Consider the following 25,796-nt stretch of genomic DNA (forward strand, 5'->3'; position numbering starts at 1 on the left):
AAAAATGTACTCTGTGAGAGAATGGTGTTCTCGACAGAATAATTTTAACAGGAAACCTGGGAAAAACTCAAGAGCACTTCATTATGAAACTAGCTGAATACATTCCATTCCATGGACTATTACATGGTCATTTGCACTACACGGGAGATGCTGATTTTATTAGGTAAATATATTAACTCCACGTGCTGATTGTGTGCATAGATCATCTCGGAAAAGAATCACCAAAGGAACCGTAACAGTGGTTGGCTTCGAGGAGGGGTGGGAGAGCGGCTTTAAGGCTGCACCAACACCAACCGATAGAACTTTTTGAAATAAAGACCATATTTCCGGGCCATCTGCAGCTGTGGAGCACTTGAAATGTGGCCCACGCAAAGAACCAAATCTTTCATTGTCTTAAATGTTAATTTATTTAGATTTTTTTTTCTTTTTTGAGATGGAGTCTCGCTCCGTTGCCCAGGCTGAAGTGAAGTTGCATGATCTTGGCTAACCGCAACCTCTGTCCCCCAGGTTCAAGAACTTCTTTTGCCTCAGCTTCCAAAGTAGATAGGGTTATATGGGCTCACCGCCGCATCCGGTTGCTTTTTGTGTTTTTAGTAGAGATGGGGTTTCACCATGTTGGTCAGGCTGCTCTCAAACTCCTAAGCTCAGGTGAGCCACCCGACTCGGCCTCCTAAAATGCTGGGATTACAGGCATGAGCCACCGTATCAGGCCTCACGTAGATTTCATAAACACATATGCCATGAGCTGCCATATGGGAGACTCGGTTCTATACTCTTTCATAGTTTTTGAACTTTGAATCATTTAAATGCATGGCCTATTTTTTTTAGTTGTGGCACTTAATAGAATAATATTTAGATTGTATTAATCTAAATAAAATCTACCATAGAATTTACATCGTACCAGTGAATGCTGATATATAAAAAAATTGCCAAGGTGTATGTGTGTGTGTGTGTGTGTGTGTGTGTGTGTTCATGTGCATGCTTATATGTATGTATATTTCACTTTTTTTGAGTTAGTCTCGCTCTGCCACCCAGTCTGGAGTGCGGGAGTATGAACCTGGCTCACTGCAACCTCTGCCTCTAGGGTTCAAGCGGTTCTCCTGCCTAAGCTTCCCGAGTAACTGGGATTACAGGTACACACCACCACATCCAGCTCATTTTTGTATTTTTAGTAGAGAAGGCGTTACACCATGTGGGCCGGGCTGGTCTTGAACTCCTGATCTCAAGAGATCCACCTGCCTTGGCCTCCCAAAGTACTGAGGATTACAGGCATGAGCCAGCATGCACAGATAAAAAGTGTGTTTTTTCAGAAAAATGAACAACGTACAAACAAAAAATAGGGAACAGCTGGGGGTGGTGGCTCATTCATATAATCCTAGCTCTTTGGGAGGCTGAGGTGGGAAGATCGCTGGAGTCCAGGAGGTTAAGGCTGCGGTGACCCATGATTGCACCACTGCCCTCCAGCATGAGTATTGCAGCAAGACCCTGCCTCAAGAAAAACTAAAATTTTAAAAAACCAAAACCTAAGCACGACAATTGGGTTATCAGGCTATTTTATGATATGTGCCATTCTCAAAACTTGTTACGGTATCATCACATCACTCATCCGACACGAAAAAATAAAAAATAAAACCCAGAAACTCAAACTAAAAATATGTGCAAATCTATAGTGTTATGCGTTGTGCTCTGTCTCCCCGAAAGATGCTGAAGCCCTATGCCGCAGGGTCTGTGGATGCGACCTTATTTGGAAATAGCCTCTTCCCATGTGATCGAGCTAAGCTGAGGTAATGAGGGTGAATCCTAATCCAGTGTGCCTGGTGTCCTTATAAAAAGGGGATGTGCGGACAAAGACACCTACAAAGGGAAGACAGTTTCAAGACAGAGACAGAAGACCACCTGCAAGCCAAGGAACTCTGGAGGCTCTGAGAATCCATGAGCGAGAACTGGGACGGACCTCCCTCACAGCCTTCAGAGCAAAAAACAAACAAACAATAAAAAATCCCTTGATTTCAGACTCCTGGTCTCCAGAACTGTGAGAATAAATCTCTGTGGTTGAAGCCACAGTTTAGGGTACTTTCTTAAGGCAGCGCTGGGAAATGAATGCAGAGTTCTTGGGGCACGCATCAACACTTCTGAAGGAAATGTGAGACGTTCAATGCTTGAACTTACAATTCATACCTTTCTCTACTCTGAATTCTTTTTTTTGAGACGCAGGGTCTCACTCTGTCACCCAGGCTGGAGTGCAGTGGCACAAGCATGGCTCACTGCAGCCTCCAGTTCCTGGGCTGCAGCAATCCTCTTGCCTCAGCTTCCTGAGTAGCTGAGATTATGGGCACATGCCACTGTGCCCAATTTTTAAAAAATGTTTTGTAGAGATGGGGTCATGCTATGTTGCCCGGGTTTACCTGGAACTCCTAGCCTCAAGTGATCTTTCCATCTTGGCCTCCAAAATTCTGGGATTATAGGTATAAGCCATTGTAACTGGCTTGGCTTTAAAAACAAAAACAAAACCAGAATCTTCCTATATTGCCCAGGCTGGAGTCCAGGGACATGATCTTGGCTCACTGCAACCTCCACCTCCTGGGTTCAAGCAATTCTTTTGCGTCAGCCTCCCGAGTAACTCAGCTTATAGGCTCCTACCACCACACCTAGCTAATTTATGTATTTTTATTACAGGCGAGGTTCCACCTGTGGGCCAGGCTTGTCTCGAACTGCTGACTTCAGGTGATCCGCCCACTTCGGCATCCCAAAATGCTATGATTGTGGCTCACTGCAACCTCCGCTCCTGGGTTCAAGCAATGCTCCTGCCTCAGCCTCCCAAGTAGCTGGGATGACAGGTTCCTGCCACCATGCCAGTTTTTGTACCTTTAGCAGAGACGGTGTTTCACCATGTTGGCCAGGCTGGTCTTGAACCCCCGACATCAGGTGATCCGACTGCTTCAGCCTCCCAAAAGGATAGGATAACAGGCATGTGCCACTGTGCCCGACCCATTTCTGTTATTACAGTGTAATATATAATGAAATATTTACACAACTCACCGTAACGTAAAATTAGTGGGAGCCCTGAGCTTTTTTCCTGAAACTAGAGCATCCCTTCTGAAGGTGACGGGAGACATTGACAGATAAACAGGCATTGGATTCTCATAAGGAGCAAGCAGTCCAGCTCCCTCGCATGTGCTGCTTACAGTAGGGTTTGCATTCCTATGAGACTCTAACAACGCCACCCATCTGACAGAAGGTGGAGCTCAGGTGGTGATGCCAGAAATAAGGAGCGGCTATGAACACAGATAAAGCCTCCCTAGCCCGTTCGCTGCTCACCTGCTGTGCTGCCTGCCCAGTTCCCAGCAGGTGAGACGGGCACGGTGGCTCGCGCCTGTAATCCCAGCACACTGGAAGACTGAGGCAGGGGGATCACCTGAGGTTGGGAGTTCGAGACCAACCTGACCACCATAGAGACACCCTGTCTCTACTAGAAATACAAAAATTAGCCTGGCATGGTGGCTCATACCTGTAATCACAGCTACTTGGGAGTCTGAGGCAGGAAACTGGCTTGAATCTGGGAGACAGAGGTTGCAGAGAGTCAAGATCATGCCATTGCATTCCAGCCTGGGCAACAAGAGCAAAACTCCCTGTCAAATTAAAAAAAAAAAAAAATCCCGGGTGCAATGGCTCACACTTGCAATCCCAGCACTTTGGGAGAATGAGGAGGGCAAATCACCTGAAGTAAGGCGTTTGGGACCAGCTTGGCCAACATGGTGAAACCCTGTCTCTACTAAAAATACAAAAATTAGCCAGGTGTGGTGGTACATGCCTGTAATCCCAGCTACTCAGGAGGCTGAGGCAGAAGAATTACTTGAGCATCGGAGATGGAGGTTACATTTACCTGAGATAGCACCGCTGCACAGACTGAGACTCTGTCTCAAAAAGAGAGAGAGAGAAAAAAAAAGAAAAACAAAAACAGGCTACTGGTACAGATCCGTGGCCAGGAGGGTTGGGGACCCAAGCTGTAGACAATATGTAATGATCAAATCGGGGTAACTGAGACAGTCATCACCTCAAATATTTATCTTTTGTTTTGGGAACAAAAAAATTCTTCTCTTCTAGCTATCTTGAAATATTCAAATAAATTCTCATTCACTGTAATTTCCCTTGTGCACTATTGATTACTGTAACATATTCCTTCTATCTAGGCCTTCTGGTCTTTCATTCATTCTTTTTTTAAAAATTATTTTCATTTATTTCTGAGACAGTCTCTTTCTGCCAGGCTACAGTGCAGTGACATGGTCTTGACTCAATGTAACTTTCACCTCCTGGGTACAGGCAATTCTCCTGTCTCAGCCTCCTGAGTAGCTGGGATTACAGGCGTGCATCAGTATTCCTAGCTAACTTTTTTTATTTTTAGTAGAGATGGGGTTTCACCATGTTGTCCAGGCAGGTCTCGAATCCCTGACCTCAAGCGATCCACCCACCTCGGCCTCCCAAAGTGCTAGGAGTACAGGCGTGATCCACAGCACCCGGCCATTTATTCATTCTTACATTCATTCATTCTATGAATAACTACTGCCTGGTTATCATATACCTGACAGGGCTCCGGGCTCTGGGGAAACAGCAATGAGCAAAACAAAGTTGCTCCTCTCTTAATGGATCCATCATTCTAACGAGGGGGAAAGAGACAGGCGATCCATAAACAAACCATTAACACAGACAAACAGCACATCAGGTGGAGAGTGCTATGAAGAATAAAAACTAAAGCAGGTATGGCCAGGTGCGGTGGCTCCCATCTGTAATCCCAGCACTTTGGGAGGCTGAGGAGGATGGATCCCTTGAGGTTAGGAGTTCGAGACCAGCCTGGCCAACATGGTGAAATGCCATCTCTACTAAAGGTACAAAAAAGAAAATTACCTAGGCGTGGTGGCAACTGCCTGTAATCCTAGCTACTCAGGAGGGTGAGGTGGGAGGATGGTTTGAACTTGGGAGGTGGAGGTTGCAGTGAGCCGACATTGCGTCACTGCACTCCAGCATGGGGAACAGAGCAAGACTCTGTCTTCAAAAATAAAAAAGTAAAGGGAAATCGGATGCAGGTTAGAGTGCACTAGCACAAGCAGGGGTGCTCAGGTGCTGGTGAAGGTGGTCAGGAAAGGCCTCTCTGTGAAGGTGATAGACATGAGGGCTGAGCCTGGGGACTCCTGAAGAGAGCAGCATGGGAGGGCCCTAGGTATTCGTCCCATTTGTGATCCTTTTGTTTTGTTTTGTTTGGTTTTTGACACAAAGTCTTACTCCGTCACCCAGGCTGGAGTGAAGTGGCACAATCTGGGGCCACTGCAACCTCCACCAACTGGGTTCAAGGCACCTCAGCCTCCCAAAGAGCTCGGATGGCAGGCGTGAGTCACTGTGCCTTGCCTATGCATCAACATGTTTAAATTCTTCTGAAAGCTGTGCTTTAGGAAGAGTGTTCTGACAGCAATCAGAAATAAATGACAGAACGGCAGAACAAGAATCACGTCAGTAACAGGGTGGCTATGGACATTTGTTGGCCAGCAGCAAGAAAGCCACTCATACCCTGGATTCTACCTCTGCAGCCTGTCTGCACCTGAACTCTCCTCCCCACATCAGTGGAAGCCTGGAACTCTCAGAAGAGCAGACCTCAACAGCCGCTGTCACCTTCACCAGAATGATGGAATTAATTCATTCACGCAGAAGATAGCAGAAACCCGGTGAGAACAGGATCCAGAATGTGTGGGTTTTGATGGACAGGGTGGGAGGATCAGGGAGGCTCCACCTACCTCACCTCCTGAGCCCCACACTCCTTCCCCAGTCCTGATCACCATAGAGACTAGAGTGACATGACCAGAAATGTAGACGCTTGGAAAGACACCAGCGACATAAAGAAGAGGAGGCCAGAGGTCCACAAGGTACCCATATCCTGGCCTCGGATGCCCAGGACTCTGTCCAGAAAGGCTCCCTCCCAGCCATGGAACTTGATGGTCCTCGAGTTCCTGAGGATAGAGCTGGTGAGTCGGGCCCACAAGTCCTTCTGCCTCGTTTGCTCTCCTGGGATTGGAGGGAAGAGAGAGATGAAGACACAGCTGGTCCGGAATTCTCCCCTGCACCCTGACAGTCACCGTGCAGCAAATCCTGCTGATCCTTCCTACTGCTTCCCAAAGCTGTCTGCCTCTCCGCATCTCTGACCCTCAGTCCTGATCCATCCACCATCATCCTGTGCCTGGATTCCTGCAGGAGCTGACCCAGGACCACTGCCACAGAAAGGAGGCTTCCGGTGCCCAGAGAACAGAGGCTGCCCCTGAGCCCACCTGGGTATGGCACCATCAGGAAGGCTACCTGGAGGTGGGTAATGCCTGAGCTACATCTTTCTTCCTTTTACATTTTTGGTGGAGTTGTGGGGTCTCACTCTGTTGCCCAGGCTGGCCTCAAGCTCTTGGGCTCAAGTGACTCTCTGCCCCTGGCCTCCTAAAGTACTGGGATTACAACCTGAGCTACATGTTAAATGGCCAGGAGGTGGGTGCTGGGCAGGCAGAGGATGAGGGGATGGAGCCGGGAAGAGGGATTGAAGGCTCTGAGACAGGGGACAACAAACACCTAGGCAGAGGGAGCAGCATGACTGAGAGGACACTCAGTGTGGCCAGAGGAGTACATGCGCGGCGTCACTTGGCACTTTAGGGTCAGGCAGGAGTTCGGGGTCTGTGCTTAACCGGGGAGGGGCATCATCAGAAGGCAGCTGCCTGGAGAAGGTATTTTGTTATTTCTTGAGATGGAGTCTTGCTTTGTTACCAGCCTGGAGTGCAGTGGCGCGATCTTGGCTCACTGTAATCTCTGCCTCCTGGGTTCGAGTGATTCTCCTGCCTGACATTCTGGAGTAGCTAAGATTATAGGTGCCTGCCACGATGCTCAGCTAATCTTTGTATTTTTTAAGAGGGATGGCATTTTGCCATGTTGACCAGTCTGGTTTAGAACTCCTGAACTCAGGTGATCCACCTGTTTCGAACTCCCAAAGTGCTGGGATTAGAGGCATGAGTCACTGTGCTCGGAGGAGGCCATGCAGGAGGCTGGCCAAATGACAGATAATTGGGACAGCTGGGCCTAGAGAGAAAATAAGTTCCTTCCCTTTATCCCCCTTCCCTCCCTCCCACCCACCTTTCTTTTCTTCCCTACTCCTTTCTTCTGCTCTCCTGCCTTGCTTTCTGCCCTCTTTTTTCACCTCCCTCCTCCCTTTCTTCCTTACCTCCATCATTCCTTCTCTTCCTCTTTCAACTCTTTCCTTCCCTCCATCTGTCCTCCCCTTTCCTATCTTTCCTTCCCTCCCTCCTTTTCACTCCTCCCCTCCCTCCTTTCTCCCTATCCCTCCCTTCTTCCCTTCCTCTTTCCTACCCTTCTCCCCTCCCTCCCTTCTTCCGTAGTTCTCAAACACTGGTCCAGCACCTTCTGCATGCCGAGCACTAACTAGATGCTGAATCTGCCACAAAGAGTGTGCTGTGATGCCGTGAAGCTTCTAGTCTAAGGAGAGCAAGGCCATCGGCCCCTGCCAGGTGCTTCTTGAAGGGCCCTTTAGGAAGTGGAAAGTGCTGGGGAAAAGCAAAAATGAACCCAAAACAGGCCAAGGAAGAGAGATGCTGAAAGGAGAGGGATTGGCGGGGTGTGTCCTTGCTGAACGATGGTGAGGAAGGTGGACCTGACTGCAGGGGGTGCTGGAGGGGACAAGGGTCTTCTGGAGTGAGGGTGGTCCAGGCGGAGAGCAGCTAAAGCAGATGCCTGGAGAGATGTGTGAACATCAGACAGGTGTGAGGATGGGGTAGGTGGGAAAGGGAGGGTGACGGGTGGAAGGTGAGGCTGGAGTCAATGAGGCAGCTCAGGGAGGGCCAGGTGGGCCACTGTGGGGCCTTTGGCTCAGACTAAGGAAAATGGGGCTGCTGTGGGTCTGAGAAGAGGAGGTTGTGATGAATTCAGCTCACACAGGTATCCTGTGGCTGAAAGTGGAGAGAGGCTGGGGTGGAAGTAAGGAGTGAGCCAGGGCCTTACTGCTGGATGCATTTTTCAGATGACGCCAAGCAAATCTGCTGACTGATGGGGTGCAGGAGAAAAAGGCATTGATCTGACCCAGGGCCTGGGGTCTGAACACTGGAGGGAAGAGCCGCCGTCCAATACGACGGGGAAGGAGAGGGGAAGGTCTGCACGATGGGCAACTCGCAGAGACAAGAACAAAGCCAGACCCGCCAGATCCCACTCAGCTCTGCCCTCCCCATCGCCCACACCAGGGCCTGTGTCTTCCTCCCTACTTCCTGCCTGGTCTGTCTTTTCCCCCAAAAGCCGAACCTGAAAGTGATTCCTCTTCTTGCTGATGAAGAAACTCAGAGGCAGGTGGCTCAGGAAGACAGCGATGGTGGAGGGACCCAGGAGCTAGGCACGGAGGGGACAGAACCTCAGGAGATCCCGGGGAGCCCAGCTGCCAGAGGCGTGTGAACCACAGCAGCTCCATCTTGAATAGGAGATGTGTAAAAGGAGGCTGAGACCTACTGGGTTTCATTTCCAGGCAGTGAAGGCATTCTGAGTCACAGGATGAGACAGGAGGGCAGCACAGGATACAGGTCACAGAGACCTTGTCAGTAAAACAGGCTGTAGTAAAGAAACCAGTCCAAGACCCACCGAAACCAAGATGATGACCAGAGTGACCTCTGATCATCCTCACTCCTACATTTGCCACCAGCGCCATGACAGTTTAAAAATGCCATGGCAACATCAGAAAGTTTCCCTATAAGATCTATAAAAGGGGAGTCATGAGTAGTCTAGCCCTCATTTAGCATGTCAGCAAGAAATGACCCTAAAGATGGGCACCAGCGCCCTCTGGGCTGCTCTATGGAGTAGCTATTTCATCTTCATCTTCTTAAAAAACTTGCTTTTTAAGGAAAGAATAAACTTACACTGTGACTCACATTTGTAATCCCAGCACTTTGGGAGGCTGAGGCAGGTGGATCACCTGGGGTCAGGAGTTCTAGATCAGCCTGGCCAACATGGTGAAACGCTATCTCTACTAGAAATATAAAAATTAGCCAGGTGTGGTGACATGCACCTGTGATCCCAGTTACTCAGGAGGCTGAAGCAGGAGAATCTCTCGAACCCGGGAGGCGTAGGTCGTACTGAGCCAAGATCACACCGCTACTCTCTATCTAGCCTGGGCAACAAAGACTCCATCTCAAAACCAAAACAAAACAAAACAACAAAAAAAGCAAACAAACAATTGTGCTTTCACTTTACAAACTCATGCTGAATTGCTTCTTACAAGAGATCCGAGGACCCTCCCTTGTGGTCTGGATCGGGTCCCCTTTTCTGTAACACAGCTGCAGATCCTGAAGAGGGTCAGACTTGGATCCTAAGATGCGGAGTCAAGGAATGTGATAAGGACAGCCACCGGGTACCAGGGATCTGGGCTCATGGGGGTCTGCTGGGTCAGGAGGCGCCTGCTGAAGACGGAGTCTGTCAATGGCAGGGAGGGGAACCACCCACTTACACGATGGGGAGAGAGTCATATTCAAGAAAGAACATGCACACACACGAGTGGGACTGGGAGATGTTCCTGGCCACAACAGTGAAGTTGAGACCTCTGGAATAAGGACTGGGTTCAAATCCTGACTCTGAGGATTGTGAGGGTGGCGTTGGGGCAAGTCCCCTCCCTAACGTGCAGTTCCCTTGTCTACAAAATGGGAAAGAGTTGCCCTCATTTTGCATGTTTGCTTATTACGTTTAAGTATCTTTCTAATCTTCATTTTACCCTCATGAGGGTTGTAAGACTTAGCAAATCATCATACAGATGCCCAGTTACCTTTGAAGACAAAAAGTAAATAAAGTTTTAGTTTAAGTCTTGTGCATTATTTGAGACATACACTGAGAGTTTGAAACTCTCACTTAACTGGATGTCCTGTGTTTTCTCTGGCAACCCTGCTCCCTACCAACGTGGTGCTTTTGGGATACATATCCTCCTGCCTCTCAGCTTTGGTTTCTATATCTGGAAAATGTGGAAGTGGGAGGTAGAATAAATGATTTTTATGTTGCTCTGACTTTCTGAGAGTCCTTCACAGGTTACTTGAACCCATTCTCTCACCAAGCCCCACCCCAACTACAGTCTGCATGCCTCAATTTCCCCTCTCAGTCCTTAGGAACACTTTTTTTTTTTTGGAGATGGAGTCTCACTCTGTTACCCAGGCTGGAGTGCAGAGTCACGAACTTGGCTCCCTGCAACCTCTGCTTCCCAACCGATTCTGCTGTCTCAGCCTCCTGAGTAGCTAGGATGACAGGTGTGCATCACTATGCCTGGCTAATTTTTGTATTTCTAAAACAGACAGGGTTTCACCATGTTTTCAGGCTGGACTCGAACTCCTGGACTCAAGTGATCTATTCACCTCAGCCTCCCTAAGTGCTGGGATTACAGGTTTGACCCACCCCACTCAGCTCAAAGAAAGTAGAACACCATTTTCTAATGTCGGGTCAGTTTGTTTCATTTATACGGCGATGGCGTCACCTGGTGGCTTCATGGAGGAGTGCCCTGAGGATAAACCTCCCACAGCAGGGGTTGGCAAAACACTCAAAGGAATCTGACAGAAGATGACCACCTCTCTCTGGGGAAAAATGGTTCATAAAACTGTAGCAACCTCAGTATCCAGCCCTCCTTCACCAGGATCTCATGGTGATGTTAGGAACTGTCTACCAAGAGGCAGAAAAAGTGCACAGGGAAAGTGACACGGTGCATTATCTGCGGATATCTCGGTCTTCTCTGATTTTTTTTTTTTTTAAAGGGGAGTCTTGCTCTGTCCCTCAGGCTGGAGTGCAGTGGTGAAATCTCGTCTAACTGCAATTTACACCTCCGGGTTCAAGCAATTCTCCTGCCTCAGCCTCCTTAGTAGCTTGGATCACAGGCACACGCAACCATGCCCGGTTCATTTTTGTATTTTTAGCAGAGACAAGATTTTGCCGTGTTAGCCAGGCTGATCTTGAACTCCTGACCTCAAGGGATCTGTCCAGCTCAACCTCCCAAAGTGCTGGGATTACAGACATGCACCCCCATGCCTGGTTTTCTCACTTTATTTATTTCTTTATTTTTTAGATGGAGTCTCACTCTGTCACCCAGGATGGAGTACGATGGTGTGGTCTCTACTCACTGCAACCTCCACCTCCCGGGATTCTCAGCCCTCAGTCCCTCGAGTAGCTGGACTACAGGCATATGCCACCACACCTGGCTAATTTATGTATTTTTAGTAGAGATGGGATTTCACTATGTTGGTCATGATGGCCTCGAACTCCTGACCTCCAGTGATCCTTTCACCTAGGTTTCCTAAAGTGCTGGGATTACAGGCGTGAACCACCATGTCTGGCTGTGGGTTTTCTTGAAAACCCACATGATTCCTTATCATGTTTAACAGAATTGTGCCCCAGCCCTGGACTTCCCTCAATTCATCCTCCTTTGAATATTAAACCTCTCAAATCTGTAACAAACATGGAAGAGCCACTGGCAGGGTGGGGTGGTTGGTGGCAAGGGGCCTGGGGTCCCAGCAGTTGGCATCCCCTTTCCCAGGATGTACACATGGCCTCATACACCAGTTCTTTTATCTCCTAGGTCAGCTGGTCAACACCGTCTGGGTAAAAAAGGGAGACCAGATCTTGTTTTCATCCACGTTTGAAGCCAATGTCACCACCCACGACATTGCTGTCAGTGCGTGCCCAAGCCCCCGGTAGCCTAGAAAAATTAAGACCTGGTTTATTAACCATACACCTACCAGACCCAACCCAGCCAAAACATGAAATCGACTGGGCTCAGTGACCCACATCTGTAATTCTAGCACTTGGGGAGGCCAAGGCGGGTGGATGTCCTGAGGTCAGGAGTTTCAGACCAGCCTGGCCAACGTGGTGAAACCCCATCTCAACTAAAAATATAAAAATGAGCCTAGGGTAGTGGTGCACACCTGTAATCGCAGCTACTCGGGAGGCTCAGGTTGGAGAATCACTTCAATACAGGAGGTGGAGGTTGTAGTGAGCCGAGATTGAACCATTGCATTCCAGCCTGGGCAGAGCGTGAGACTCCATCTCAAAAAACAACAGTAACAACAACAGAAACACAAAATCAAACAACGCCTTTTTTTTTAGAGACAGAGAGGGACTTCCTGTGTTGGCCAGGCTACAGTGCAGTGGTACAATCATAGCTCACTGCAGCCTCTTATTCCCATACTTAAGCAATCCTATCACCTAAGCCTCCTGAGTAGTTGGGATTACAGGTGCATGCCACCATGCTCAACAAATATTTGTGTGTGTGTGGAGATGGGACCTCACCCTGTTGGCCAGGCTGTCCTCAAACTTTGGGCATCAAGGGACCCTCCCTTCTCAGCCTTCCAAAGTGCTGGAATTACAGGCATGAGCCTCTGATCCTGGACAAAACCTAATTACACATTCATGAATGACCAAGGGCATGATGGCTCATGTCTGTAATCCCTTTACTTTGGGAGGATGAGAGGATATCTTGAGGTAAGGAGTTCGAGACTAGCCAGGCCAATAGGATGAAACCCCATCTCTACTGAAAGAATACAAGGCCGGGAGTGGTGGCTAACACCTGTAATCATATGACTTTGGGAGGCTGAGGTAGGCAAATCATGACGTCAGGAGTTCGAGACCAGCGTGGCCAACATGGTGAAACCCTCTCTATGAAAAATACAAAAATTATCTGGGTGTGGTGGTGCGCCTCTGTAATCCTAGGTACTCAGGAGGCTGAGGCAGGAGAAATGCTTGATCCCAGAAGGTGGAGGTTGCAGTAAGCTGAGATCACACCAATTTATTCCAGACTGAGGGACAGAGCAAGAATCTATCTCAGAAAAAAAAATTAACCAGGCATGGTTGCATGCTCCTGTGATCTCAAGCTACTCTGGAGGCTGAGGTGGGAGGATTTCTTGAACCAGGGAGAATGAGGCTGCAGTGAGCTGAGGTCATGCCACTGCACTCCAGCCTGGGTGATAGAGCGAGACCCTGTTTCAATAAATCAATAAATAAGATAAAAATTTATTGTCTCCCAATTGGGAGGCCGGAAGTGTAGTTGGGTGTCTGCAGGCCAGGCTCTCTCTGGAGGCTCTGGGACAGCAGGCATCCCTTGACTTATAGTGGCCATTGTCCTTCTATGCATGTCTGTGTCTGTGTGAAAATTTATTTTTGGGCAGGCACAGTGGCTCACACCTATAATCCCAGCACTTTGGGAGGCCGAGACAGGATTGCTTGAGCCTAGAAATTCAAGTTTAGCCTGGGAAACATAGTGAGATACCATCTCTACATAAAATACAGAAAATTAGCTCGGCATGGTGGAACACACCTGTAGTCCCAGCTACTCAGGAAGCTGAGGTGGAAGGATCATTTGAACCCAGGAGATTGATGCTGCATTGAGCTATGATCACATCACTACACTCAAGCCTGGGTAATAGAACAAGACTGTCTCAAAAAAAATATTTTACTCTTTCTTTTTTTTTTACTGGCAACAAATTTCCCTTTTAGTAAGGACACCAGTTATATGGGATCAGGGCCCCACCATCATGACCCATTTTAACTTGATAACCTCTGTAAAGACCCAGTCTCCAGATAAGGTCATGCCTGTAATCCCAGCACTTTGGAAGGCTGAGGCGGGAGGATCACTTGAGGCCAAGAATTCAAGACCAGACCGGGCAACACAGTGAAACTTCACCTCTACAAAAAAATAAAAAAAAATAGCTTGGTGTAGGGGTGTGTACCTGTAGTCTCAGCTCCTTGGGAGGCAAGAGCACAGAGTGAGCCCAGGAGGTTGAGGATGCAGGCATCTGTGATTGTGCCACTGCCCACCGTCTGGGCAATAGCAAGACCTAGTCTGTCTCAAGAGAAAATAAAAAAGTTTGCTGATCCAATGTGGGGTAATTTTTTATAACTTTAACTCGGTATTTTTTCATATTGCTTAGCTTTTCCACATGAACTCTGTGATTATAACAAGAAAATAGCAGTCACATTACATTTTTTTATTTTTTGAGATGGCGCTCTGATCTTGTTTCCCAGGCTGGAGTGCAGTGGCATGATCTTTGTTCATTGCAACCTCCGCCTCCTGGGTTGGGCGATTCTCCTGCCTCAGCCTCCTGAGTAGATGGAACTACAGGCACATGCCACCCTGCCTTGCTCATTTTTGTATTTTTAGTAGAGAGGAGAATTCACCGTGTTGGTCAGGCTGGTCTCAAACTCCTGGCTTCAAGTGATCTGCCCACCTCAGCCTCTCAAATTGCTGGAATTGCAGGCATCAGCCACTGCATCCGGCCATTCTTATCTTTTTGTCCACAGAAATAACCAGCATTTCAATTTTTGTTTGTCTTGTTTTTCTTAAATGAAAACAAACTAGCAGTTATAATTGGGAGGACAATTTGCATTATGGGAATCTGGGAGTCATGCCAATTTCTGTAATCAAAATTGGTAAAAAAAAAACTGGGGTTATGCGATGGGGTGGTGGCACATGCCCATAATCCCAGCACTTTGGGGGACTGACGTGGGTGGATCACCTGAGATCAGGAGTTTGAAACCAGCCTGGCTAACATGGTGAAACCCCGTCTCTATGAAAAAAAAAAAATACAAAAATTAGTCAGGCCTAGTTGTGGGTGCCTGTAATCTCAGTTACTCGTGAGACTGAGCAGGAGAATAACTTGAGCCTTGGAGGGGGAGTGAGACTCTGTCTCAAAAAAAAAAAAAAGAAAAGAAAAGAAAAGAAAATTCATCCTGGAATGTAAGGCTGGTTCACCATACACAAGTCTATAAACATAATTCTCCACATAAACAGAACCAAACACAAAAACCACAGGATTATCTCCATAGATGCAGAGAAGGCAAAAATCTCAATAAACTAGGTAGTGACAGAACTTATCTCAAAATAGTAAAAGCTATTTATGACAAACCCACAGCCAGTATCACAATGAATAGGCAAAAACTGGAAGCATTCCCTTTTAAATCTGGCACTAGACAAGGATGTCCTCTCTCATCACTCCTATTCAATATAGTACTGGAAGTTCTACCCAGAGCAATTAGGCAAGAAAAAAAAATAAATCGTATTCAAATAGGAAAGGAGGAAGTCAAATTTTCTCTCTTTGCAGACGACATGATTGTATATCTAGAAGACCCCATCGTCTCAGCCCACAATCTCCTGAAACTGATAAGCAACTTCAGCAAAGTCTCAGGATAAAAAATTAATGCACAAAAATCACAAGCATTCCTATACGCCAATAACAGACTTAAAGAGAGCCAAATCAAGAATGAACTGCCATTCACAATTGCTACCAAGAGAATAAAATGCCTAGGAATAAAAGTAACAAGGAATTTAAAGACCTCTTCAAGGAGACCTACAAACCACTGATCAACAAAATAAGAGAGGACCCAAACAGATGAAGAAACATTCCATGGTATTCATTAGGAAGATTCAGTATCATGAAAATGGTCATACTGCCCAAAGTAATCTACAGATTCAACACTATCCCTATCAAGCCACCAAGGGCCTTCTTCACAGAAGAGGAAGAAAACCACCTTAAACTTCATATGGAACCAAAAGAAAGCCCACATAGCCAAGTCAAATCTAGGAAAAAAGAACAAAGCTGGAGGCATCACACTACCTGACTTCAAACTATACTACAAGCCTACAGTAATCAAAAGAGCATGGTACTGGTACCATAACAGAGATATAGACCAATGGAACAGAACAGAGGCCTAAGAGGCAAGGCCGCACATCTACAATCATCTGATCTTTGACAAACCTCACAAAAATAAGCAATGGGAAATGGATTCCCTGTTTAATGAATGGTGTTGAGAAAACTGGCTAGTCCCGTGCAGAAAGCAGAAACTAGACCTCTTCATGACACCTTACACTGAAATTAACACCAGATGGATTAAAGACTTAAACATAAGACCTAACACCATAAAAATCCTAGAAGAAATCCTACGCAAAACCATTCAGGATATAGGCATAGGCGAGGACTTCATGACTAAAACACCAAAAGCATTGGCAACAAAGGACAAAATAGATAAATGGGACCTAATCAAACTCCACAGCTTCTGCACAGCAAAAGAAACCATCATTAGGGTGAACTGGCAACCAACAGAATGGGAAAAAATTTTTGTTATCTACCCATCTGATAAATGGCTAATAACCAGAATCTACAAAGAACTAAAACAGATTTACAAGAAAGAAACAAACAAGTCCATTCAAAAGTGAGTGAAAGATACGAACAGACACTTTACAAAAGAAGACATACATGAGGCCAACAAACATATGAAAAATCTTCATCATCATTGGTCATTAGAGAAATGCAAATCAGAACTACATTGAGACACCATCTCATGTCAATTAGAATGGCAATCATTAAAAAACCTGGAGACAACAGATGCTGGAGAAAATGTGGAGAAATAGAAACACTTTTACACTGTTGGTGGGAGTGTAAATTAGTTCAACCATTGTGGAAGACTGGCGATACCTCAAGGACGTAGAAATAGAAATTCCATTTGACCCAGCAATTCCATTACTGGGTATATATCCAAAGGATTGTAAGTCGTTCTACTATAAGGACACATGCACACGAATGTTAATTATTGCACTCTTTACAATAATGAAGTCTTGGAAACAACCCAAATGCCCATCTATGGTAGACTGGACAGGGAAATTGTGGCACATATACAACATGGAATACTATGCAGCCATAAAAAACGATGAGTTTGTGTCCTTTGTAGGGACATGGACGAACCTGGAAACCATCATTCTTACCAAACTGACACAAGAACAGGAAATCAAACACTACATGTTCTTACTTATAGGTGGGTGTTGAACAATGAGAACACATGGGCACAGGGAGGGAAACATGATACCCTGGGGTCTGTGGTGGGAAGCTAGGGGAGGGACAGCATGGTGGGGGAGTTGGGGAGGGATAACATAGGGAGAAATGCCAGATATAGGTGATGGGGAGGAAGGCAGCAAACCACATTGACACATATGTACCTATGCAACAATATTGCATGTTCTTCACATGTACCCCAAAACCTAAAATGCAATTATATGTATATATATATATGCACATACAAACATATATATGTACATATATATATATATATATAAATGTATATGGAAAGTTGCCTTTCCACCTCTTTCTCCCAGACCAAAAAAAAAAAAAAAAACAAAGAAAGAAAAGAAAAAGAAAAATTGGGGTTATTAATCAGTTGGTAAAGAGTAACGGTCTTGCTCACAAACTTCAGATCCTTTTTTTGAAGGCTAGAAAGCACTTTAGTTAGTAAAATAATAACAGTAAGGACAACAGCCAAAAGGGAAGAGTATTTAAAATGCAGGAGGTCCTTGTCTAGGCTCGTTCGTGGGTAACATTATTTAGCCTTGAGCATCATCTTAGGAGAGCATCCTCATATGATTCTTATCTGACAGGTGGAAAAACTGAGGCACAGAGACCTATGTTGTCTTTCCGGACTCAAAGTGGTATTAAGTTGTGGCGCAGGTGTCACCTGACATAGTCTTGTGCACTGTGCCTATCTATTATTTTTATTTTTGAGACGGAGTTTCCTTCTTGTTGTTTATGCTGGCGTGCAATCTCAGCTCACTGCAACCTCTGCTTCCCAGGTTGAAGCAGTTCCCCTGCCTCAGCCTCCCAAGTAGCTGGGATTACAGGCACGCGCCACCATGTTTGGCTAATTTGGTATTTTTAGTAGAGATAGGGTTTCTGCATGTTGGTCAGGCTGGTCTTGAACTCCTGACCTCAGGTGATCCATTCACCTCGGCCTCCCAAAGTGCTGAGATTACAGGCATGAGCCACCACACCGGGTTTTGTTTTGTTTTTGAGATGGAGTCTTGCTCTGTCTTCCAGGCTGGAGTGCAGTGGGATGATCTCGGCACACTACAACCTCCACCTCCTGGGTTCAAGCAATTCTCCTGCCTCAGCTTCCTGAGTAGCTGAGATTGTAGGCACGTGCCACCACGCTGGGCTGATTTTTGTAGTTTTAGTGGAGTCAGGGTTTCACCATGTTGGCCAGGCTCGTCTTGAACTTCTGACCTCAGGTGATTCACCCACCTCGGCCTCCAAAAGTGCTGGGATCACAGGCATGAGCCACCTCACCTGGCCACTATGCCTATCTCATTGTATTTCTAAAAAAAGAGGGAAAAGAAATAATTGTATTTCTATCCTCACAGTAACTCCATGAAGGAGATAGTATCATTTACCTTTTACAAATGCGAAAACAAAAGCTCCAGCTTTGTTTCACTTTGAAACCCAAGCTTGAGTGCAATGGCATGATCTTGGCTCACTACACTCTTGACCTCCAGGACTCCAGTGATCCTCCCGCTTTATCCCCCTGAGTAGCTGGGACTACAGGGGGACACAGCCACACCTGGAACATTTTTTGAAGTTTTTTTGTAGAGATGGGGTCTTGCTTTGTTGCCCAGGCTGCTCTCAAACTCCTGGGCTCAAGCAATCCTCCCACATCAACCTCCCAAAATGCTGGGATTACAGGTGTGGTCGCTCCAGCTTTTTTTCCCCCAAGTCCACATGAATTTGTTAGTGGCTGAGTCAAAAGAGTCCCGGGGTCTGCTGACTCCTACTTCAGTGTTTTTTCATCTAGACTGTAGCCACTGTAATTCCTGGAAATATTCTAACAGTGGACTGTGATAGATTATTTGGGTGTGTAGCACAAACAGAGGAACATCTCTTAGGAGACTGAACCCTGATGTTCTGATGGGGCCAGCATGTATTCTGGAAAAACGTTCCATAGCTCCCATCCATGACCAGTGAATAAGAATTAGGTACCAGGCATGGTGGCTCACGCCTGGAATCCCAGGACTTTGGGAGGATGAGGTGGGTGGATTACTAGGTCAGTTCAAGAACAGCCTGGCCAGTATGATTAAACACCATCTTTACTATAAATAAAAAAATTAGCTGGCTGTGGTGGTGGGTGTCTGTAATTCCAGCTACTCAGGAGGCTGAGGCAGCAGAATCGCTTGAACCCAGGAGGTGGAGATTGCAGTGAGCTGAGATTGCGCCACTAAACTCCAGCCTGGGTGAAAAAACAACACTCAGTCTAAAAAAAGAAAATGCTGGGCATTGGCCAGGTGCGGTGCAATAGAACACATCTGTAATCCCAGCACTTGGAGAGGCTGTGGCAGGCAGATCGCTTGAGGTCAGGAGTTCCAGACCAGCCTGACCGACATGGTGAAAGCCCATCCCTACTAAAAATATAAAAATTAGCTGGGTGTGGTGACAGGTGCCTACAATTCCACCTACTCAGAATGCTGAGGCAGGAGAATTGCATTAACCTGGGAAGCGCAGCCTGCAATGAGCTGAGATCCCACCACCATACTCCAGCCTGGGCGACAGAGCGGGACTTCATCTCAAAAAAGAAAAAAAAGTTGGGTGTGGTGGTGTGTGGTCTCAGCTACTCAGGAGGCTGAGGTGTGCGGATTGCTTGAGCCCAGGAATTTGAGGCTTCAGTGAGCTATGGTGGAGTTACTGCACTCCAGCCTGGGTGACTAAATGAGACCCCCTATTTTAAAAATTTAAAATAATTTAAAAAATGAACAAAATAAGAGAGACAATAGGATAGTATTCATCATCACTAAGAGATCAATCATATCACCCACTGAATCTTGCCAACATAATCAAACTCTAATCTAATGGGGTGACCATGAATCCAGCTGCAAATATGCCACAAATACAAAAGACAGAGAATGGGTTCACCTTCACCAAGGAAATCCAGACTTTGAGAAAGACCCAACAATGTGGAGTCTTCCAAAATTCGTAGAAAGGAAAAGGGATAGGCCAGGCAAGGTGGCTCAGGCCTGTAATCCCAGCACATTGGGAGGCCAAGGTGGGCAAATCACAAGGTCAGGAGTTTGATACCAGCCTGACCAACATGGAGAAACCCCATCTCTACCAAAAATACAAAAATTAGCCAGGTGTGGTAGCACATGCCTATGATTCCAGCTATTCAGGAGGCTGAAGCAAGAGAATCACTTGAACCCGGGAGTCGGAGGTTGCAGTGGGCTGAGATTGTACCATTGCACTCTGGCCTGGGTGACAGAGCAAGACTCTCTTTCAAAAAAAAAAAAAAAAAGAAAACAGAAAAAAAGGGAAAAGGGATAGAGAAAAAACTTGTAGATTGCATATTTTTTTAAATTTTAGTTTTTGCTGGGCACTGTTCACACCTGTGATCACAATCATTGCACTTTGAGAGACTGAAGTGGGCAGATCACCTGAGGTTAGGAGTTTGAGGACAGCCAAGCTAACATGGTGAAACCCTGGCTCTATTAAAAGTATTAAAATTAGCTGGGCATGGTCCCATGTGCCTGTAATCTCAGCTACTCGAGAGGATAAGGCAGAAGAATGGCTTGAACCCAGGAGGTGAAGGTTGCCATGAGCTGAGATCACACCACTGCACTGCAACCTGGCTGGAGTTAAAAAAAAAATTAGGTTTTGTAGAGACAGGAGTCTCCCCGTGTTGTCCAGGTCGGTCTCAAACCTCTGAATTTAAGTGATCCTATCACATCAGGATTACAGGTGTGAGCACTCACCCAGCTAACAAACTTGGAAATTGAAAGAGGCTTAAAAGACATAACAATGCTGGGAAACAGTTATGGGTTGGAGATGCATACTAGGGCTGCTCTACTCTAAAGAAACAGAAAGAGGCCAGGTGTGGTGTCTCACACCTGCAACACCAAACACTTTGAGAGGCCGAGAAGGGAGGATCGCTTGTGCCCAGGAGTTTGGGATCAGCCTGGCAACATAGTAAGACCCTGTCTCTACAGAAAAAAAAAAGTTTTTTTTTATTAGCCGGGAATGGTGATGCACGCCTATATTCCTGGCTACTCAGGAGGCTGAGGGGAGATGATCACTTGAGCCCAAGAGGTCAAGGCTGCAGTGAGCCATGTTTATACCACTGCATTCCAGCCTGGGTAACTGAGCAAGAACCTTCCTCAAAAAAAAAAGAGAGAGAGGAACAGAAATCAGCAATTACTGTGAATGTCAGCATTGCGGAATACTTCTGGAGAGAAGGGAGGGGCTGGCATTGTGCCCATCTCCAGCCCTTTCTGGAAGTACAGAGTCTAGTGGGGAAGACAGCAACACGAGTGGAGATTCAGGCTGCAGCACCAGGAAAGTCCCTTCCACTTTCCTGCCTTCTTGCCCTTTCCTTTGGTGAACGGGAGCACGATTTTCTTTCTTCTTTGCCTTTCTAACTAGAGTTTCTGACAGGAGAATTTATATACCGGATATATAGCATCAACATGAACAGCCAGCTGGAATTGACGTCTTTGTTGATACCCCAGTCAGGCACATCCCTTATTCCTCTGCTAAGTACATCTGGATGTTGCTACTGTCCAGGATTCTCAGCCACATGCTTGGTGCCCACTCCCAGATTCTGGAAATTTCCTGACATTACCCCCAAAAGGAGGGACACTCACTCACAATTCTGCGTAGAAATCGTCTCGATGTGTCCTTTTTTTTTTTTTTTTGAGACAGAGTCACTCTGTTGATCAGACTTCAGTACAATGGTGTGATCTCAGCTCACTGCAACCTCCGTCTCCCAGGCTCAAGCAGTTCTCCTGCCTCAGCCTCCCAAGTAACTGGAGTTACAGGCACCTGCAACCGTGCCTGGCTAATTTTGTGTTTTGAACGGAGTTGGGGTTTCACCATATTGGTCAGGCTGGTCTTGAATTCCTGGTCTCAAGTGATCCGCTCACCTAGGCCTCCTAAAATGCTGAAATTACAGGCATGAGCCATCATGCCTGGCAATTTCTGTGTCACCCCCCTAGGCCAGCCTCTGCATGTTTGGGTTTGATGAGGCTGTGGCTGTCCAGCTGGCTGCCTGTCATCTTAATTTCGTGTCTCCTCGATACTTCTCACCTGCCCATGAATTCATTTTCTTTTCTTTCTTTTGTTTTTTTCTTGAGATGGAGTTTTGCTCTGCCACCAGGCTGGAGTGAAGTGGCATAATCTCAGCTCATTGCAACCCCTGCCTTCCATGTTTGAGCAATTTTTTTGCCTCCGCCTCCCAAGTAGCTCTGACTACAGACATGTGCAACCATGCATGGCTAATTTTTGTATTTTTAGTAAGATAAGGTTTCCTCATGTTGGTCAGGCTGGTCTCAAACTGCTGACCTCAGATGATCCACCCACCTCGACCTCCCTAAGTGCTGGGATTACAGGCATAAGCCACAGTGCCTGGCCTCAGTTTTTAAACTCAGCCTGAATGGGCTTCTCTTGCTAGCAGCTAAGAGCTCTGACCCTTAAAGCCTTCTCCCACACAGCAGGAAGTGTTTGGATGTTTCTGGATCTAAAATCCAAGTGTCTAAGCCTACCAGTAGTTGCAAGTGCAGATGATCACACGATTTTTTGATTTTACAGTGGCACAAAAACGATCACATTAAGTAGAAACTGTCCTTCCAGTACTGATACAACCTTTCTAGTTTTTACTGTTAGTATAGTATTCAATAAACTGCATGAGGGCCAAGTGCAGTGGCTCATGCCCTTAATCCCAGAAACCAACCGAGCCCCCTTTGACCTAACAGAAGGTGAATCAGAGCTAGTTTCAGGCTTTAATATTGAATATGCCGCAGGCTCATTCGCCCTATTCTTTATAGCAGAATACATAAATATTATCATAATAAATGCCCTAACCACCACCATCTTCCTAGCAACATCATTCAACATAACCATATCAGAAACATACACAATCAACTTTATAACTAAAACCCTCCTACTAACCACCCTATTCCTATGAATTCGAACAGCATATCCTCGATTCCACTATGATCAACTAATATACCTCCTATGAAAACATTTCTTACCTCTTACACTAGCACTATGCATATGATAGATTTCAATGCCCATCTTAATATCTGGCATCCCACCACAAACATAAGAAATATGTCTGACAAAAGAGTTACTTTGGTAGAGTAAATTATAGAGGTTTAAAGCCTCTTATTTCTAGGATTTTAGGAATTGAACCCATACCTGAGAACTCAAAACTCTCCGTGCTACCTATTACACCATATCCTAAACAGTAAGGTCAGCTAAATAAGCTATTGGGCCCATACCCCGAAAATGTTGGTTAAATCCTTACCGTACTAATATCAACCCCCTAGCCCACCTCATTATTTCCTTAACCATCCTAACAGGAACCACAATTACAATTCTAAGCTCACACTGATTTCTAGCCTGAATAGGCCTGGAACTGAATAGATTAGCCATCGTACCAATTTTAGCCAAAAACACAAACCCCCGATCCACAGAAGCTTCTACTAAATACTTTCTAATCCAAGCAACAGCATCAATAATTCTCCTAATAGCCATTTTCCTTAATAACTTAACCTCCGGACAATGAACAATCAACCCACCCCATAACCAAATTTTATCCACAATAATACTAATTGCCCTAGTAATAAAAATAGGAATAGCTCCCCTACACTTCTGACTTCCAGAAGTAACCCAAGGAATCCCCCTAATTCCAGCCATAATTGTTCTCACATGACAAAAACTTGCCCCCTTGTCAATCATATTTCAAATCTTCCCATCAATAAATATGAACATTATCCTAATGATCTCAATCCTATCAATTATGGTTGGCAGCTGAGGGGGACTTAACCAAACACAACTACGAAAAATTCTAGCCTACTCCTCAATCACCCACATGGGATGAATAATAGCAGTGCTATACTACTACCCAAGCATCACCATTCTAACCCTTATTATTTATATCTTCCTAACAGTCTCCACATTCATAATTTTTTACCTAAACTCAAATGTAACAACCCTATCACTATCACACACTTGAAACAAACTAACATGAATAATACCCATAATTCCACTAATAATATCCTTAGGAGGCTTACCCCCACTAACAGTCTTCTCCCCTAAATGAGCTATTATACAAGAACTTACAAAAAACAATAACCTAATTATCCCACTCACAATAGCCATATTAACACTAATAAACCTCTACTTCTATATACTTCTATATACTCCAACTCAATAACAATATTCCCCGCATCCAACAACACAAAAATTAACTGACAACTAAAACACATAAAACCAATGCCACTCCTACCCCCACTCGTAACTTTTTCCACATTACTACTACCTTTAACCCCACTAATACTTATAAACTAGAAATTTAGGTTAATAAGACCAAGAGCCTTCAAAGCCCTTAGTAAGTAAACTTTACTTAATTTCTGCACCATCATAAGGACTGCAGAACTTTATTCTGCATCAACTGAACGCAAATCAATTACTTTAATTAAGCTAAGCCCTTCCTAGATTGATGGGACTCTAACCCACAAAAATGTAGTTAACAGCGAAATAAGCTAATCAACTGGCTTCAATCTACTTCTCCCACCGTCAGGGGAAAAAAGGCGGGAGAAGCCCCGGCAGAGTTGAAGCTGCTTCTTTGAATTTGCAATTCAATATGATATGTCACCTCGGGGCTGGTAAAAACAGGGGTCACTCCTCTGTCTTTAGATTTACAGTCTAATGCTTACTCAGCCATTTTATCCCTAACTATGTTCATAAATCGCTGATTATTTTCAACCAATCACAAAGACATCGGAACTCTATACTTATTATTTGGTGCATGAGCAGGAGCAGTAGGAACAGCCCTAAGCCTCCTAATCCGAGCAGAATTAGGCCAACCGGGAAGCCTAATAGAAGATGATCACGTCTACAATGTTATTGTAATGTCTCACGCATTTATTATAATTTTCTTCATAGTAATACCAATCATAATTGGAGGCTTTGGGAACTGACTTGTCCCTTTAATAATTGATGCTCCCAACATAGCATTTCCCCGAATAAACAACATGAGCTTCTGACTTCTACCCCCTTCACTCCTTCTCCTACTCGCATCCTCTACCCTAGAAGCTGGTGCCGGAACTGGCTGAACAGTTTACCCACCCTTAGCAGGTAACATATCACACCCAGGAGCTTCTGTAGACCTAACTATTTTTTCGTTGCATTTAGCAGGTGTCTCCTCCATTCTAGGGGCTATTAACTTTATTACAACAATTATCAACATAAAACCCCCAGCCATGACCCAATATCAACCCCCCCATTCGTATGATCTGTCCTAATTACAGCGGTCCTTCTTCTACTTTCCCTTCCAGTCCTAGCTGCCGGAATTACTATATTACTAACTGATCATAATCTCAATACTACTTTCTTCGACCCTGCTGGTGGCGGAGATCCCATTCTATATCAACATCTATTCTGAGTTTTTGGTCACCCTGAAGTGTATATTCTCATTCTACCAGGTTTCGGAATAATTTCACATTGTAACATATTATTCCAATAAAAAAGAACCATTTGGCTACATGGGTATGGTCTGAGCTATAATATCCATTGGCTTCCTGGGATTTATTGTATGGGCCCACCATATGTTCACAGTAGGAATAGATGTAGACACTCGCGCATATTTCACATCAGCTACTATAATCATCGCAATCCCCACAGGAGTAAAGTATTTAGCTGACTAGCTACACTACACAGCGGTAATATTAAATGATCCCCCGCAATACTATTGGCCTTGGGCTTTATTTTTCTTTTCACCGTGGGCGGATTGACAGGAATTGCATTAGCCAACTCATCATTAGACATTGTATTACACTACACATACTATGTAGTAGCACACTTTCATTACGTATTATCTATGGGAGCAGTATTTGCTATTATGGGAGGCTTTATTCACTGATTTCCACTGTTTTCAGGCTACACACTTGACCAAGC

At 45.6% G+C, this 25,796-nt stretch overlaps 1 pseudogene; it reads left to right on the forward strand.

Annotated features, from left to right (window-relative positions):
- Positions 1-1,514: 1,514 nt before the first annotated feature.
- LOC144577584 (small nucleolar RNA U13) lies at positions 1,515-1,612 on the forward strand (annotated as a pseudogene).
- Positions 1,613-25,796: the final 24,184 nt, after the last annotated feature.

This window comes from Callithrix jacchus, chromosome 8 (genome assembly GCF_049354715.1).
Source record: "Callithrix jacchus isolate 240 chromosome 8, calJac240_pri, whole genome shotgun sequence".
NCBI classification, from domain to species: Eukaryota; Metazoa; Chordata; class Mammalia; order Primates; family Cebidae; genus Callithrix; species Callithrix jacchus.